This window comes from Rattus norvegicus, chromosome 11, assembly GCF_036323735.1.
Source record: "Rattus norvegicus strain BN/NHsdMcwi chromosome 11, GRCr8, whole genome shotgun sequence".
Taxonomy (NCBI): domain Eukaryota; kingdom Metazoa; phylum Chordata; class Mammalia; order Rodentia; family Muridae; genus Rattus; species Rattus norvegicus.
The window spans coordinates 64313322-64330475 of record NC_086029.1 but is presented as its reverse complement, the minus strand read 5'-3'; the positions used below and the strand labels follow the sequence as shown (position 1 = coordinate 64330475).

The window sequence follows — 17154 nt, the reverse complement described above, 5'->3', positions numbered from 1 at the left end:
CTTCTACTTCACACTACCGTGAACAGCACTGCGGGACAACTAGTGTAAAAGGAGCCACTCGGATTTGCTCTTCGATTTACTTGGAATTGCTGACTCTTGGGGTAACTCTAGGTTTAATTTAGGGGGAACTACCCCCACTGCTTTCTACAGCAAACAGGGTTCCTTCGTTTTCCAGCCAGTAATGTAGAAGAGCTCAGATTTCTCCACGTCCTCCCTGAACTTGCCTGGGATTTCTGTGAGAGCTGTCCTAATGAGTAGGGATTGATTCCTCCTTGTGAGCTTGATTTGCATTTCCCAATGATGCTGAACATCCCTTTCAGATGCTTATGGACTATGTATGTATGTATGTATGTATGTATGTATGTATGTATGTATCTTCTCTGGAGAGTGGAAGAACTCAGCTTTGAAGATGAATGAAAAGGGAAACAAAGGCACTCAAGTCACTAAGGAAGAAAAAGAAAGCGACTTATCCTAATATGAGTCCAAGAAGAAGGAAACTTTTTTCACAAAGAAGGTGGGAGACCACATGCTCCATACATACCGAGTGCAAATGAATAAAGAATGGTCTCCTACCCATACATACTGGGTGAAAATGAGTGAATAATGCTGGTACTCTCCCAGTCAACTAAACTCCATGCAGACACATGCACCAATACAAATTCAAACAAGTTACCAAACAAAATTCATATACTGCTCAATGTCTAATGAAGGGGTACACAGAACCCTATGGGAATAAGATTTCCCTTACCCTTCAAGTTGTGCCCAGATGATGTGTGTGTTTCAGGTTCCCAGGGAAGGAAGGAGAGACTGGTGTGAGAGGGAGAGCAAATCAATAAGCTGACTAGAGAGAGCTGCTTACTGCTCCTCTCCCACATCACATGATGCCCACACAGGGAAACTCAGCAGTGCGCAGGAGAAAGGACTCTTGCAGTCCTGAGGAAAGCAGATCACCTGTTCACCTGTACAAATGGCTCCTGTCTGAGGTGGGAGATCTGGAAGGAGTCTATCTTGAAACCCAGACACAAGAGCGATCTTCTTGGCTTTCATAATTCCTCCCCCTCACTCCTTGTGTTAGTCTCAAGTGTGTGCAGATTATCCGAGCATCTGAGACCTGACTCATCATCAGTCTCTGCTGCTTCTATTGAGCTGTGTGCCATTCACAGAAGAATAGCAATGAAGCTAATGAATGGCCAAGTTATCTAAAGTCTATATTGGATATCATTGCTAGCTAACAAAAAGGGAAAAGAAAAAAATGTTCCAATGCTAAGCACCAGCAGAGTGACATGTAAAAGATGCCTAACATATTTGAATGAACGATGGGCAAACAACTGAAAATCCAAGTGCCCACAATTTCCCCTCTGACTCCCTGCAACTTCCCCACAGTTGATGTCCTTACAACTCGTCTACTTGCTGGCTTTCAGACCATATAACTAAGTCACCTTCACTTACTCCTAGCTCACTTTCTACTTGTCATCACTGGGGACTATCATATTGCCTTCCCCTGATGTCCACACCACTTCTGCTCATTGCCAAGTTCTATTCCATGGTTTACTTTAGACCTTATCATCTGCCTCCTAACTCTCCTCTTTGCCATACTCTTTCTACACTTTCATAAATCCACTAGGATTCCAACACAATGACCTTTCTTTCTTATCAAACTGAATAACACAAGGAATACTGTATCTAGATGCCTCTGTAAAACATATACACAAATACTGCAGGTGCAGAAGTAGTACCATTAAGAAAAATCTGCCTATACAAGGATGATAAATGCACCATCTGTCTAGGAAATGAAATATAGTATAACCACAGGCAAGAGTTAGATGGGCATATATGACCTGACATGGAGGTTTATGATTGAGTACTATCTTTCTAAAGTTGCAGCTAGAGTACAATGCCATGGTATAAAATAGATTGATGAAATAAATGTACGAGAAGGCTCTGCTGCTATATCCTGGAAGGTCTCCATCCCTGGTCCATGTTACTGACATCATGGTTTACACATTAGAATAGCAGCAGAGAACTTGAAATGGAGGCGTGTTCTCGTCATTCCTACCAGATAGAGTGGCACATTATGCCTGCCCACTATGAATAATATGGGTTTTATGTTGGCCATCTGCTTTCCTTCTGGGAGTCTAAAATTTTGATATGCACCAGTCATAGCAGGACTGTCCATGACATCAACCCCCAATTCAGATGCTGAACATTGAGTCTCTAACGTGTTCCCCTGGTAGATGACATCCCCCAGGTCGTCTTGGAGAGTTTAGATGCAACAGTACCACTGGAAGCTGTACTTAGCTTCTTTTAGGATTTGTCCCGTGAGCCTCTTGTCTTGGTGGATCTTGCTCTATCCTTTAATTATAATAAATTTTAGTTGGGAATAAAAATAAATACGGACGTCCTTCTAGAAATCTGTAGAACCCTGGGAGTGCACACGAAAGCTATGTTTACACATGCATGGGAAAAGCCTGGAACCACAGAAGATTTTTAATTCTTCCAAACAGGTTAAAATCATCGCTTTCTCTGTTGTTGTGTTATGTGATAATAGTTATGGGCATTGTCTTAATTAGGGTTTTACTGCTGTGAACAGACACCATGACCAATGCAAGTCTTATAAAAGACAACATTTAATTGGGGCTGGCTTACAGGTTCAGAGGGTCAGTCCATCATCATCAAGGGGAAAACAGGGCAGCATCTGGACAGGCATGGTGCAGGAGGAGCTGAGAGCTCTACATCTTCATCTGAAGGCTGCTAGTGGAAGACTCACTCGTAGGTAGCTAGAATGAGGGTCTTAAGCCCACACCCACAGTGACACACCTACTCTAACAGCTTCATACCTCCTAAAATTGCCACTACCTCACCTAAGCATATACTTCACATATACATCACAGCATATGACTGCATTTTAATTAGTTGTATGTTTGGTGATCTGCCTTAGAAAACAATTGCTTATATGAGTCCCTTCATAGAGATGTTCTGTTTATTTTCCTAAACATCTCCAGTGATTAGCATTGGTTGGGCCTGGCATACCATAGGTGACAGGAATAACAATGCTCATTGAATCTGAAAGAAGGCAAGCAGCTATAGGCAGAAGCAACTCAGAAATAACCCAGAAGATATTATTCACTTCTATACTCTTCTTTCTAGTTTCAAACTTTCCATGCCTTTGATTTCTCAATTTTAATCCTTTTAAATTTTTAACACCCCCTCCCCCAACTGGAAGAGGAGAGGTAGATGCTCATAGATAAATAGCTACAGTTTAAATTCATTCTCTCTCTCTCTCTCTCTCTCTCTCTCTCTCTCTCTCTCTCTCTCTCTCTTTCTCCTCAGCCAGAGGCAAGCAGATGCTGGCTGTTTCATTTGACATGGTTTATCCTAAAGAGTATAGTACGTCTTCTTTCTCAAGGAAGTCTCTGCTGGCAGCCTGACTGCTGTATCAAAGAACGTCCTAAGTGTATGCTAGAGAGGGCATGTAGCAAATGTGGAAACTTTAAAAATTCTCTTCCTTTTGAATATGCAGTTCTGAGAGGGAGATTAAATACTCGGTTAACTGTAGGGTGAGACTATGTAGAGATAAGCACCGGCTAGTGTTTATTCCTTACCTCAGGCTTTGATAATATAAAGCTGCGAGGTTTTAAAAATGAGCTGGTGCATAGATTTAAATCCTGGCAGCAAATTCTGAGGGTTGTTAGAGTGTAGAGTTTGAGGGAATCTAAGTAATTAAGGGAATGTGCAGGGATACTCATCGAATGGGTCAGGAGGAGGAGGAGATCGGGATACTATGAATAACTCTGCCTTAACGTCGAGTCTATCATTCAAGCTGGCACTCAGCCAACATTCCTAAATGTCTTTTATGCTTAATCCTAGATAAACATATACTATACAAACAGAAAGCAATGAGATGGCACCAAAATGCGGGCTTCACATATGCACATGAATTTTATATCGCCGCGTCTCAGCCAATCCGTGAAATATTCCCACTAGAAAAGGAGCACATTCAAGTGGTCAGGGTGGCCCTGCTCAAGTTCCAAGAATAATTTACAGACATCGAGAGCCATAATTTAAATAGCAGTATAGTTCCTTTCTGGGCTACTGCTACGTGGGCTTCCAGCCACCCAGTCTTAAATAGGTTTTAATCCTGGGGAAAAGGCAGAGTCTGTTCTCTCTGAGTGCTGCAACCTGGCAAAAAAAGGTGAATCTTATCGACTCCCGTTACAGAATGTCAGTGTCTGCTTGACATTTTCATTACTAATAGTCATTTTTCAAAGTAAATTCACACTTCAGTTGCTTCTTAGTGGTCATAAATGGTTGTCAGACCTTGCCCAGGGTTCATCTAGATATCCCTTTGAGATATTCTTATTAGCAAGTGGACAGATTTCTTCCAGTTGTTATAATCTATAACCTGCCTAAGTCAAATAAAAAAAAGGGGGAACTTCTCATGATGATTCCTTCTGGGGTTGTCCCCAGGGATCTTTTACATGGTTTTAGCTGATTAATGAGAAAACAAGAACTTAAAGTGATAAATCTGGATTTTGAAATCAATGCAAAATAACGGAACCCTTATTTGACTAGTAGTTTGGGGGACACTGCGAGCAGAGAAAGATTTCAGATGCCCCATAGCTGATGCCGAGCGAGCTAGAGAAAACAGGAGAGGAATTCAAAAGGCTGCCCCAATGGCCAGATTTTATTTTATGCCAGGTGACTTGGAAAGCCAATGGTAGGAGGTACTGAACAGCAGAAGGAAGTGGTATGATTTAACTTTTGTTAAGAACAACAAAAGGTGAAACAAAAGAAAGAATATTGGAGCTGATTGAAGAGATGATGGTATTTAGACCAGGGTGGGAGATTTGGGATGGGGAGACCTGGTCTTATTCCCAGCGGATTCTAGAGGTTGAACCATCAGGATTAGCTGCCTTGTGGGAAGTGACATGGGCATGAAGAAAAAATGACAAGGGTAATGCCAAGGTTGTGACCGTAAGAAACTGCAAGTAAGCGGCTGGCACAGTCAGTCTCCTCTAGCTGAACATGTCTTCTAGTGTGCTTTTCTACATCAGTGATTCTAGAGGCTGGGGACCTTGCAGAGTGACAGCCTTTTAGCCCTGGTCAATTTGAAGACTATGTCTAAAAAAAACTTCCACCGAAGTCACCTGCCATGGGGTAGGAGCACTCAGGGACATGGAGTATACCCACATGAAGCACAGAGCCATTTCCAAAGCAAGGGAAGGAAGAGTCTGCATATAGATGATGGCAGTCGTCAGTGAGCTGCTAGTGTAAGCATATGCAGCATCTGACTGGTCCTTCGCTTTGGTCTCTAAGGACCTGAGTCCCAGGAAGAAAGATACAAGGAACATCAGAAAGAGAGTTGTTTCCATTAAAACCACTCAGAGAACATTGTGGGAAAGGAAGAGGAGAGAGTGCAAAAGGGATGAAGGAGGGCTGTTGAAATGCTGTTTTCTGGGTGTGATATAGCCACTGCCGTCTTAAAATCACAAAAGCTACCTGCACTGGACCTGCCCAAGACTGGTCCCTGCCAACAGGGAGGAAGCTTCTCATGCACAGTTCTCCATGCCTGCTGAAGTGTTGGCTACAGAACAATTCTTGGAGACAGGGAGGGACTCATTGTCTTGATATGGGGAAGCATTGGTTCAGCTCACTGAACTCCTGTGGATAGTTCCAAGCTCACACAGACCACCTTGGTCTAACTCAGCGAGTCACAAAACAAAAGAGACACCAGTGAGGAGAAAGGGGTTGTAGGGGAAGTGGAGTGTTGGCAGGTTAGGAGGCGGGAGTAATTGTGATGCACTTTGTATGTGTGTGAAAATGTCAAAACATTTAAAGATTTGTTTTTCTTATTTTTAAATTATGTGCAGGTGTGTGCATGCGTGCACGTATGGGCACGTAAGTAAGTACAGTTGTCCACGGGGCCAGGTATCTCCGATTCCTCGGGAATGGGAGTCACTTGTGGGTGCTAGGAACCAAACAGGTCCATTGGGTGATCTTCCCAGCCTCAAATCAATATATTTAATTAATAATTTAAGTGACTTTGTGGGTCCTCCGCCCTGAATAGGACCCAGTTACAGCACCTCCCCCACTGCCCAGGGAGAAGGATAGAGTTAGGAAGATTTAAAAACTATAAAGCTTCAGACAGAACTTCTCCTGCCCTGGCTGCAGGACATTCCTTGAGCTCCTGGAAATGCTTACGGATAGGAACTGCTTGCTTGTACCGAGACTGGGAATTATAGCCCAGAAAGCATGGACAGCAGGAGTTCATCAGGAAAGTGTGGTTTTTTTTTTTCAAGGAGAGACAGGCTGTGTACTCCAAGGAAAACCACAGAGAAGCCAACTTGCACACTCAGGGGTCCAAACACAGCAGAGACACCCCCAGGTAGCGCTGGAGTAGCATGTGACAGGGACAAATTTAGAATAAGTAGGGTAGTAGAGCGCTCCACTAAGCAGAGGAATCTTGGAAAGGAAAGGTTAAAATACTGAGATAAGAGGGTTTGTTTTTTTTTTAACTTAAAATTTTTTAACTGTCATATTTCCCTTTGAGTGAGGATTAAGTTGCAAAATGAGAGCAGCTATGCTAATCAGGATGAGATATGCAGGAGGCCAGCATTTTGCCCTGGGTTTCTGCACACAGTCTCTGCTGTAGTTCTGTCAGCTCCAAGACAGCCTTAGGATTTATGACCTTGGTGTCAAGCATAAACGAAGCTAAGGCAACGAAGTCAGCAGGGCCCTGGTTCCTGCTAACCGCCAAAACACTTCCACCAGCCTCCAGGGACCTCAAATGCTTCTCATAGAGCATAGCGGCTTTCTTTCTACAAATAGAAAGAGGGGGGCTTTAAAAAGCTACCCAACGTACCAGTACGAGGGTATAAATAATGAATGGCTTCCCAACGTGCTAGATGGATGGTAAAAGGGTTAGGCATAGCAGGAGCTCGCAAACCAAGTCCAGCCAGTTTCTGTCTCACTCTCTGATTTCTGCAGATTGCAGGCACACCATTCAATCCACTGCTGGAGGTTTTAGCCTATCCTGTTCCTTTAACTTATCTACGGAGTAATCTGTGCTGTAAGCAAGAAGTATGTAAGAAGTTGCAAACACTTGAGCTTCAACCAAGACTTGTCAAGTCAAGGTTAGTGAGAGTGGGAGAGGAGGCAGCCATAAGTTTTTCCATGGCAGCTCCCTTTAGGAACCCTGAATGGTTAGGCTCTGCTGCTGGGCAGCTAAAAACTGGGTGATTATATGTTGTAACTGCTGATGCACAGGCTCTCATTAGTAGGGAGATGACCATGCCTGACTTGGGATGCTGTTGGAATTCAGTGAGATAATACAGGAAGCTCTATGCCACATACATTAGTGAATGTTTAATAAATAGAGTGCTTTTTACAAAATTATCATTTTTGCCACTGTACAATGCCATAAGGAGAGACAAGATTGCAGGGAGGAAGTTTGGGACTTAGAAACATTACAGGAAGGTCACATTGAAACCTACCAACATTTATTTCTGCTGAGTGAAATACTCCAAAACCCAGGGAAACATAATCTCCTGGACCAACACCTGGTCTCTTTGCCAAAGTCTTTTTTTAAAATTCTTTTCTCATACAATACACCACGCCCCCTCCTCTCATTACACCTCACTTCCCTTCTCCCCTAAGTCCATTCTTCCTCATTTCCCTTCAGAAAAGAGCAGTCCTTCCAGGGATATCAACTAAACATGGCATATCAAGGTATAAGACTAAGACCCTCTCCTTGTATAAAGGCTGGAAGAGGCAACCCATTAGGAGAAAAAGGTTCTCAAAAACAGGCCAAAGAGTCAGATACAGCCCCTACTCCCACTGTTAGGAGTCCCACAGGAAGACCAAACTGTACAACCTTAACACATATGCAGAGGGCCTAAATCAGTCCCATTCAGGCTCCCTGATTGTCACTTGAGTCTCCGTGACCCACTGTGAAACTCTGGTTTGAGGATTCTTGGGTTTTCTTGTGGTGTCCTTGACCTCTCTGGCTCCCAAAATCCTTCTGTCCCCTCTTTCACCGGATTCCCAGGGTTCTTCATAATGTTTGGCTATGGGTCTCTGCATCTGTGGCCATCAAGCGCTGGATGAAGCCTTTCTGGTGATGATTATGTTAGGCTCCTGTCTACAAGTATAGCAGAATAGCAGAATGTCATTAGGAATCATTTCATTTCATTGACTTTTTTTTCCTAATCATGTTTGACTCTATCTTTGGTCTATGGGCTATCCAGCTTTTGGTTCCTAGCCCTTTAGGAAATGTCAGGTGTGGGCTTCCTCTCATGGCATGGGTCTCAAGTTGGACCAGTCATTAATTGGCCATTCCCACAAAATCTGCAACTCTGCACATCTTGTAAGCAGGGCAAATTGTACCTCAAAGGTTTTTTGGCTGGTTTGGTGTCCCAATCCCTCTACTGGAAGCTTTGCCTGGTTACAGAAGGTGGCCAGTTCAGACTCTGTCCATATTCCCCGTTACATGCAGTCACCCTTATAGATTGTAGGGTGTTTTCATTGCATTAGATTTCTACTTCGCCCCTGAAATATTCCCCAATTCCAGTCATCTCTCCTAGTACTCTCTCCTCCCACCTGATCCCTCCTGTTTTCATCCCCACCGACCCTAGTCTACCTGCAAAATCTATTCTATTTCCCTTTCCCAGGGAGATCCATGCATCTCTGCCTTGAACCATCCCTGTTACTTAGCCTCTCTGGGTCTATATTTTATCATGATTAACCCTTACTTTATGGCCAATATCCATTTATAAGTGAGTAAGGACCATGTTTGCCTTTCTGGGTCTGAGTTTTGCCCTTAGCTCTGGGAAAGGAAATCCAAGAAGGGACTGACCTTTCTGAGTGGGGTTCTCAGAAGCAAAAGGGGAACTTTGAAAAGAAACAGCCAACCAAACTACTCATTATTCAGATTTGCAAATGTGTTGCTGCTCTGGCTGCTGCTGGCACTGCACTGGAATTAAATTAGAGAAGACAGTTCATTTAGAAAACGCCTGTGGTGGGCAGGCTCTGAACAGTCCTATAAAGCGGCTGCTGAACAGGATATACAAAAGCACAAGAGGACACAGGTCATCAGGGAGATCCCAGGTCTACGGGGAAGCCCTGTCCTTCACTAGGGAAAGGCAGAGTCAACAGCTGTGGCCTTAACCTTCCTGTTTCTCTCACTGACATGCTGTTTTTACTAAATCAGTCGTCTCTGTGAAATAGGGCAGACCTACCACCCACCAGCCATTATCTGTTTGGACAACAGCACCCAGCACTTCTCTGACCCTCAGGAACCTCTTTCTCAAACTTGGACTAACATTAAGACCTTTGAAGTCTGCTTCTTCAATGAAGGGCTCATTCAATGTTTGAATTAAAGTCAATAAAATGAGACCAAAGTCCTGTGATGGCCCCACCCCCACCTCCTGCCATGATGGAAACTCTAAAAACACAAGCCTTCAACTGGGATCAGACTTTGAGTCTCTGTTTCGGTGTCAGGGGGATCTGTCAGTGGGGACAACAGTACAGGGGGCTTTGTTCCACAAAGCTGTTAAGGAAGAGTCTGTTGGGTTTCACCTGTAGGTGAAAGCCTGGGTGTATGTTCATGTGTGCAGGTGTTCATTTACATGTAGACATGTGTGTGCTGATGTCAGAGGACAATCTTTGTCATTGTTCCTTCAGTGCCAACAATCTTGGAGATCTCTCTCTCTCTCTCTCTCTCTCTCTCTCTCTCTCTCTCTCTCTCTCTCTCTCGCTGTGTGTGTGTATGTATACCTGTGCATTTGCCTGTGAAGGCCCGAGACCAATTTCAGAATTTCTTCTTCGCTCATTCTGCACCTTATAGAACAGGATCTCTTCACTGACCTTAGAACTTACGGACTAGACTAGCTAGAGGGACCTGCCTAGTTCCCCATTCCCTGCCTTGGGAGTTACAGCCACTCGTAGTCTCATAGTCATGTTTAGTAGGTGCTGGGGATATGAATTCAGCTCCTCATGCATGCATGACAAGTGCTTTAACAACTGAAGCATCACTCCGGGCTCAACTCCCACCTCCAGCTTTGGAGATAGGGTATCTCACTGACTTGGACTATTGCATAGGCTAGACTGGCTGCCTAGCCAAGTTCAGGAATCCTTCTACCCTTAACTCCACAGTACTGGGGTCCCCAAGTATCTGATATCATACCCAGATATTTTCTTCATAGGTTCTAGAGGATGGAACTCGGATTCTCATGACTGAAGGCGAACACTTTATCAACAGAGCTTTCACCGCAGCTACATGAGAGCGTAGAACTCCTCCGTTCCCTAAGGACTGCTCAAATATTGGAGGGAAGCTGTTTTGGTTACCCCTCTCTTGCTATGATATACCACTGTAAGCAAGACAACTCATAAAACAGCTTTATTTGGGGGCTCAACATTTCGGAGGAGGAGTCCATGGCCATCATGATGGAGAGCATGGTGACAGACAGACATAGCACCGGAGCAGTAGCTGAGTGCTTACTCCCTGAAAGAACAACCACTATAAGACAGTAAGTGGGCCTGGCATGGGCTTTTGAAACCTTAAGGGCCACCTCCAGTAACCCACATCGTCCAAAAAGACTCTATCACCTAATCCTTCACAAACAGTTCCACTAACTGGATGCAAGCATTAACTGTTAGGAGCCCATGAAGGCCATTTTCATCTGAATCACCACAGACACCGAAACTGCTGTTATCTGAGAAGCCTATCCTATCCCCTCAAGCCAGCCCTGACCACACAGGAAGCTCTTCCTGTAATGACTGTTCACTAAGCGATTACTAGGAATTAATGCAGTCGAGAAGATAATCAATGGATGGCCCACTGAGAGTGGTCCATTCAAGTAGAGCTGCTCTTCAGGGGTGATAAATAGTGCGTTTAAAGTATTCAATACCATAATAAAGGTTGTAATTAAGTGAGGTAACTTGGCATCTTAATAACTACATGCTTGAAAAGATTTAAACTTCAAACTGGGACACGGGGTAACATTCATAATCCCTCGAATGGGTTTTCTTTTGAGAGGAAAGAATATATTGTTGGCAGACTCTTCTCCTGAGAAACTGACAGAGCAGATCTGTCCCCAGATCTTTATGATGTTCAAAGTAAGAGGTGACTTTGAGTGCTGCCACTGTGTCTTTTGTTCTCTGTGTTTCCTGCTAGCTTAATTAGTACTATATTCCTAGTGGAAGAAGAAGGCAGGAGCAGGAACTAGAAGAAAGGCCTGGAGAATGCTGGGCAGGGCCCTGGTTGCCCCAACAGTATGCAAATCACTTAGCAATATACAAAGAGCATTGAGAGAATACAATGGGGCTTCCCATAGCAAATCTTTTCCATTCTGCTACTCATTTTTAGAAATAGAAGGGGTTTCTACAATCATTTGTACTTCTTCCCTCCCCACCTTTGTGTAATTTACACATATTCGCATACACACACACACACACACACACACACACACACACACACACACACACACAAAATCTAATGTCTTTGTTCCCTGTAGATTTTGAACAAATGCTTTTTTCTTTCCCTAAGTGACCTTCAAATACCTGCTATGATTACAAATCTTCTGTTCGGTAATTTATAAAAAAAAAAACATATTCTGTTCATTTTTACTCCTTCCTGGTGATGTAGATAAATTGCCAAGCATTTGAAAATGGATGTTGACATGGTCAAATATGCCCCTAAGACTTGGCATTGAGAGTCTAAGATTGAGCAAAGGAAAGCAACCACATTCATTACCATATTTCTTTGTGAGCACACTGGCTTTGATCATAATTCGTGGACAGTGTTTATAGAAAAGCCATATTTTAGTTAAACCATAGTTTAGTCCTAGGAAGCATGTAAGCCCCAGAGGCATAAAGTGAGCCTGTCAAAAAGCAGCTGAAGTCTCTCTCTGCCACAGGCAGTCACATTGCTGGAGTGACCTCCAACTGTGGCTATTCCTAGCTCTGTATGTTCTCAGAGCTCTCTAGTAGAGATCACAGACTTCAGAATGAAACAAAACACAGTGGAAACCACAAGGGATGTTTCTAAGCTTAAAGCTGTCGTTAGGGTTTAGCGTCACGGTGGGTGAAGTACCTTGGCTCTTACACTGGTGAGAGGACATATCAACATGTGTTTATCACGTCTGGCTCTCTCCTGTCTGTCAGAGACAGACTGTGGAGTAAAGATGCAGAAATCGTCAGAGCACCTTTGGAATGTCTCCCAGCTTCTTACCAACCCCTGAGTTGATCCGTGAAGAAGCAGTAGTAAGGGTGGCTGGGTCTGCTTCTCAAGGCAGACAAACAGCAAATCCGCCGCGTTACAGAAATGCTCAGCTCCTCCATTTTTATATAAATGAATTGGATATCCAGCATATACGGGCCATTAGCGCTTTAGTACCAAAGAAGAGAAGAGGAAGGCTAGAAAAACAGCTCAGTGGGTGAAGGTGCCTGCTGCCAAGCCGGGGGATGGGAGTTCAATCTGTGAAATTCACGTAGTGGAAGAAGAGTACACACACACACACACACACACACACACACACACACACACACCACACACACCACACACACACACCACACCACACCAATAAATGTGAAAAATAAAAATATCTAAAGAAGAAAGGAAAAGAAAATACAGGGGAGAAAAAGAAGAAAGAAAGGAAGGAAGGCAGATAGGCTGACATTCATCTATACCTCCTCCACCAAGGACACAGATCTGAGTTCCAGACCTACCCAGTGAGGCTTGCCTCAAACAGGGGTGAGACGCATCTCATACAAGGGAAAAATAAATAAAGCACTAAAAGGATACTTCTTCATGGCTGCCTTCGTTCAAAGCCTTAAAAGTTATTCTCTTGGTTATGGTTTGGGCTAACCAAATGACTTGGTATTTTCTTTCTTCTTTCTAGGTAAAACTCCACACCAGGGGTCTGAAGACATGGTTCAGTGGGTAAGAACACACAGGTATGGTTCTCAACATCGTCATGAAGGTCCACAACCGTTTGTAACCAGTTCCGGGTACCTGAGGACCTTTTTTGAGCTTCATAGGAAAACATGTAGTACATATAGCTATAAACAGGCACTCAGACATACAGGTAAAATAAAAAAAATCTAAACAAGACAAAAATTAAACACTCAATCCCAGGAACTCATGCTGGGATAGGAGAATATGATAAAATTCTAGGAGCCACTAATATTCACCTGGATATCTTTGCTTGGACTTGCTAATGTTGCCTCAGGAAAGATCTAAGGTCGTACCATTCTGAACACACCCTGATCTCCTGTGATCTCAGAATCGGAAGCTAATAAGCAGGGTCAGGCCTGGTTAGCAGTTGGTTGGGAGGGTTGTAAAGGACCTGGAGCCAGAGTTTGAGGGCAAAGTTGGAGCACTGGGTGTGAATTAGTTAATTTCATTCCTGCCTCCTCCCCCATGTGGGGGCAGTAAGAGGAGAGCCTAAATCTTTCACAGAGCAGAGGACACTGAAGGCACTCACATGCCTGGGCTACCACAAGCTTCTGTGGCTTAAACCCAGCGTGAGAAAGACCTCAGCCCTGTCTGCATAAGGATTAGTGTCTAGCAAGGGAGATGGTCCTTAAGTAAATACTAATATAAGTGAGATTTGTCTTCACTTGAATGACTGGACTAAGTGCAAAGTCATCATCCTCCAAGAGCTTGGGCAAGCACAGGGTTCTTGGCAACCTTTCTTTTTAGACCTCACACTTAGTTTGGAGATGAATGTGTACGCGTAGAATCAGAGGGAGTTGAAAGACCATCTGGTCCCCCTTTCCTTAGCTCAGACGAGTTCACTGACACAGAGCCAGGGCCATGAGGCAACGTGCCACGATCACATGGCTTATGAGCCCACAGACACAACTTGAGGATGTCTACGAGACCACATACAAGATGCAAATGTGTACCCTAACATACTCTAATTATATAACATGCATAAGTTTGTTAGTGGAAATGAGAACATGGAGGGATAGAAAGTCTGAAGTCAGAATGGCAGCATTTGTTATTTTGGAAGGCTTTTCTGCACAGCATACACACTTGAGCAATCCCGGGAATCCCCTTTAAACACAACCATGAAGCCGTATACTAATGGCCTGACTCACGGACTGCCAGGAAGTTGTATGATGTTTACAGTGGCCCTTGTGCAAGTCTTCTGTGAAGCCTGCACCTTCCTAGGAAAACAGGTTTCTAGGTCTACAAATTGCTTTGACCCAGCTTTATCTTGGATACATAAAACTCTCAGTCAAGCAAAGGAGGAAGGGGAGGGTGCTTCCTTTCATTCAAGCTAGAATTAAAATAATTCAGAGGAAACTCTTTCTGGTGGCTATCCAGGGTTTGACTAAAACACTACCTGACATGCTTTGTGAGGACCCCGCCTCCCATCTAATAGGGACGAGGTTCCCCAGGAGACCAGGACCTTTTTGTGGGCTTGGTGATCTAATCAGAAAGGTCATCATGCTTTACCTTGAAACTTTCCAGAGGCTGTCCAGCGCCCTGGGGGAGCTGTACACGCACTGTCTGCTGAGAGTTGGTAAGTCTTATTTGAATATTCATCAAAGCTGTGGTTAAAGTTGGATGATGAATTACATCCAGTGAAACTGATACTGGCGGGGACTATTTGAATATTCAGATTGTCAAACCGTAAAAGTCTGTGAACTAAAACTGAATTTGGAGTACATGCAAGGTCCTAGTTTTTATCCCAGCACCACCAACCCCCAGTTTCTGTGACCTCAGTTTCCTTGTGATTCTGTCTCCTCTGGCTCTGCCTACTCTAGCCTCCTGAAGTCAAAGTTCACTCTGTGGAAACAGTTCCTGATCCCTCTGACTTGAAGCTGCTAAAGGAAGAAGAGCAAACGAGTAGTTGGGCTTTGGCTTTCTGCATTCAGTGTTACCCAGAGCCCTTTGCTGTCAGTAAGGGAATTGACCCAGGAAGGGACCCTTTTCCTAGTTCCCCTCTCTACCTTCTCCTAAACCAACCAATTGACGATCTGTAGGTTATCACAATATATTTGGAACAGTAAATAGCTTCTTTATTAGGTACCTGTGAAGACAAAAAAAGCCAAAGAAATAAAAAGTGGAAGGTTTGTTTTAACAATCATCTTGATTGCACAGAACCTGTCCTTCACGACCTGTGATGTCTTATCCAAACACCTTTCAGGATGACTCTTAATTACTCATTATGATACCTAACTCCAAATAATGAACTCAAAAAAAAAAAAAAAAAAGGAAGGAAGGAAGGAAGAATCAAATAGTAGCAAAATAATTTATTCACTGCTAAACAAGGTAGTAAGATTCCAGCTTATCCAACCAAATATGGACTTCATACAAATGACATGTGATTTAAGACCAAAGAACACTTTCTTCAACTGTTATAAAAGAACTATTATCCCCAAGGAGGCATGGACAATTGTCCCCTCCCCCTCTTTCTGTGACTTCACCTTCTAGATTCTTGTTTCTACTGGCAATGTATTCTCTTTAATAAACTTTCTTAATGAAACTTCTCTATATCTTTTCTGGTATGGTAAGTATTTTAACCCTTATGCCTCCAGCTTGTCACCATTGTTCCTGGCATGACAACGTTCTGTGGCATAAACTGACACTGCTCAATGGCACCTAACTACATTGAAGAGGATCATGCAGCTACAGGGACACACAAACTCCAAATAGAAAAGACCTCTAACCTATAAAAAGGATAACTTACTGAGCATCCTGTCTAGGAGTCATCTCTGTATTTCAGTGTCTTTGAGTCATTTCACAAATCTGTCACATCTAGAAACTGATCATAACACAAGGTTCTCTTGTCCATAATGAGGAAATCAAATATGCAACGAAATTGAATATCGCCCTGTGGTATTTCATCTACTCATTCCAACACTCACAGGCTTATATATGTGCTTGCTTTGAATTCTCATTTGAAGCCATTAGTCTGTCTCACTAGCTTTCTCCTTAATTAATGAGTTAGATAAAATCTTTGACATTCGTTCATTGGATATTTGTCTGACTGCTGTGGTTTAAAATATCTAAAAATACTAGCCTTTAAACTAAAAGTAAGGCATGTCTCAGACAATACATCTACAGAAGTATTTTTAATATGAATCACAGTGATTAGTAGAGCAGGGGGATAGAATGAGCTGATTTCTATAAACTAAGTCGATGGCTGAGGAGACCATTAGCTAGAATGACATCTGAAAAGGAACTCTGTGAAATATTGGATTCTGAAACACAAAAGGGGCCAGTGAAGCATCTGTGTCAGTGGACTGGGACTCCCATTGGGCAGATACTTCTGTCGTCACTGCTCAGGTCTTGACAACACTCCCCTGGTTCAGTATCTACAAGTCTAAACACTCCAACTTATGGACCTTATAGACCACTTGCCATCCCAGTATTACAGGACTGTTTCTTCTTGCCTGCCCACTAGCCCAAATATCTCTTCCTTATGGGGAAAGTTTTTAAATTCTCATTTTTGTTTTGGATGTTCAAGTCCAGGACTGACATTTATGACACAAATGCAAAAGGGTTATCTAAAAGTAATATCATTTTTTAATATTTAATATAAGACTGCATTCAATTGTCATAGCGGATCTAAAAGTATTAGGCTTAAGCACTCTTTTTCCCTTCAGCCTCCCAGGTAGTTGGCACTAAAGGTGTGTGCCACTATACCTGACTTAGGATCCTATTTGATGATGCTGAATTTGATACATGCCAAAAATTAGATGCCTTTAATGATTTGGGGATTATTTTTAAGAAATTGTATTATTTATTGCTTATAAACTACTTATTTTCCCATAATATAATTTAATAACATTGATAACATGAGAAAAAATCCTCTAAAACAGACTATTTTTTTTTTATTAACTTGAGTATTTCTTATATACATTTCGAGTGTTATTCCCTTTCCCGGTTTCCGGACAAACATCCCCCTCCCCCCTCCCCTTCTTTATGGGCGTTCTCCTCCCCATCCTCCCCCCCTTGCCACCCTCCCCCCAACAATCTAGTTCACTGGGGGTTCAGTCTTAGCAAGACCCAGGGCTTCCCCTTCCACTGGTGCTCTTACTAGGATATTCATTGCTACCTATGAGGTCAGAGTCCAGGGTCAGTCCATGTATAGTCTTTAGGTAGTGGCTTAGTCCCTGGAAGCTCTGGTTGCTTGGCAT

The 17154-nt window shown here is 43.2% G+C and overlaps 1 long non-coding RNA gene across 1 annotated transcript in view; it reads left to right on the top strand.

The window, feature by feature from the left end:
* LOC120095656 (uncharacterized) overlaps nt 1-16901 on the top strand; it is a 37131-nt gene extending 20230 nt beyond the window's left edge. Inside the window, exons 2-3 of the long non-coding RNA XR_005491322.2 lie at nt 10203-10526; nt 12900-16901. This is a non-coding gene — a long non-coding RNA (uncharacterized LOC120095656). The remainder of the gene's footprint in view (nt 1-10202; nt 10527-12899) is intronic.
* Nucleotides 16902-17154: the final 253 nt, after the last annotated feature.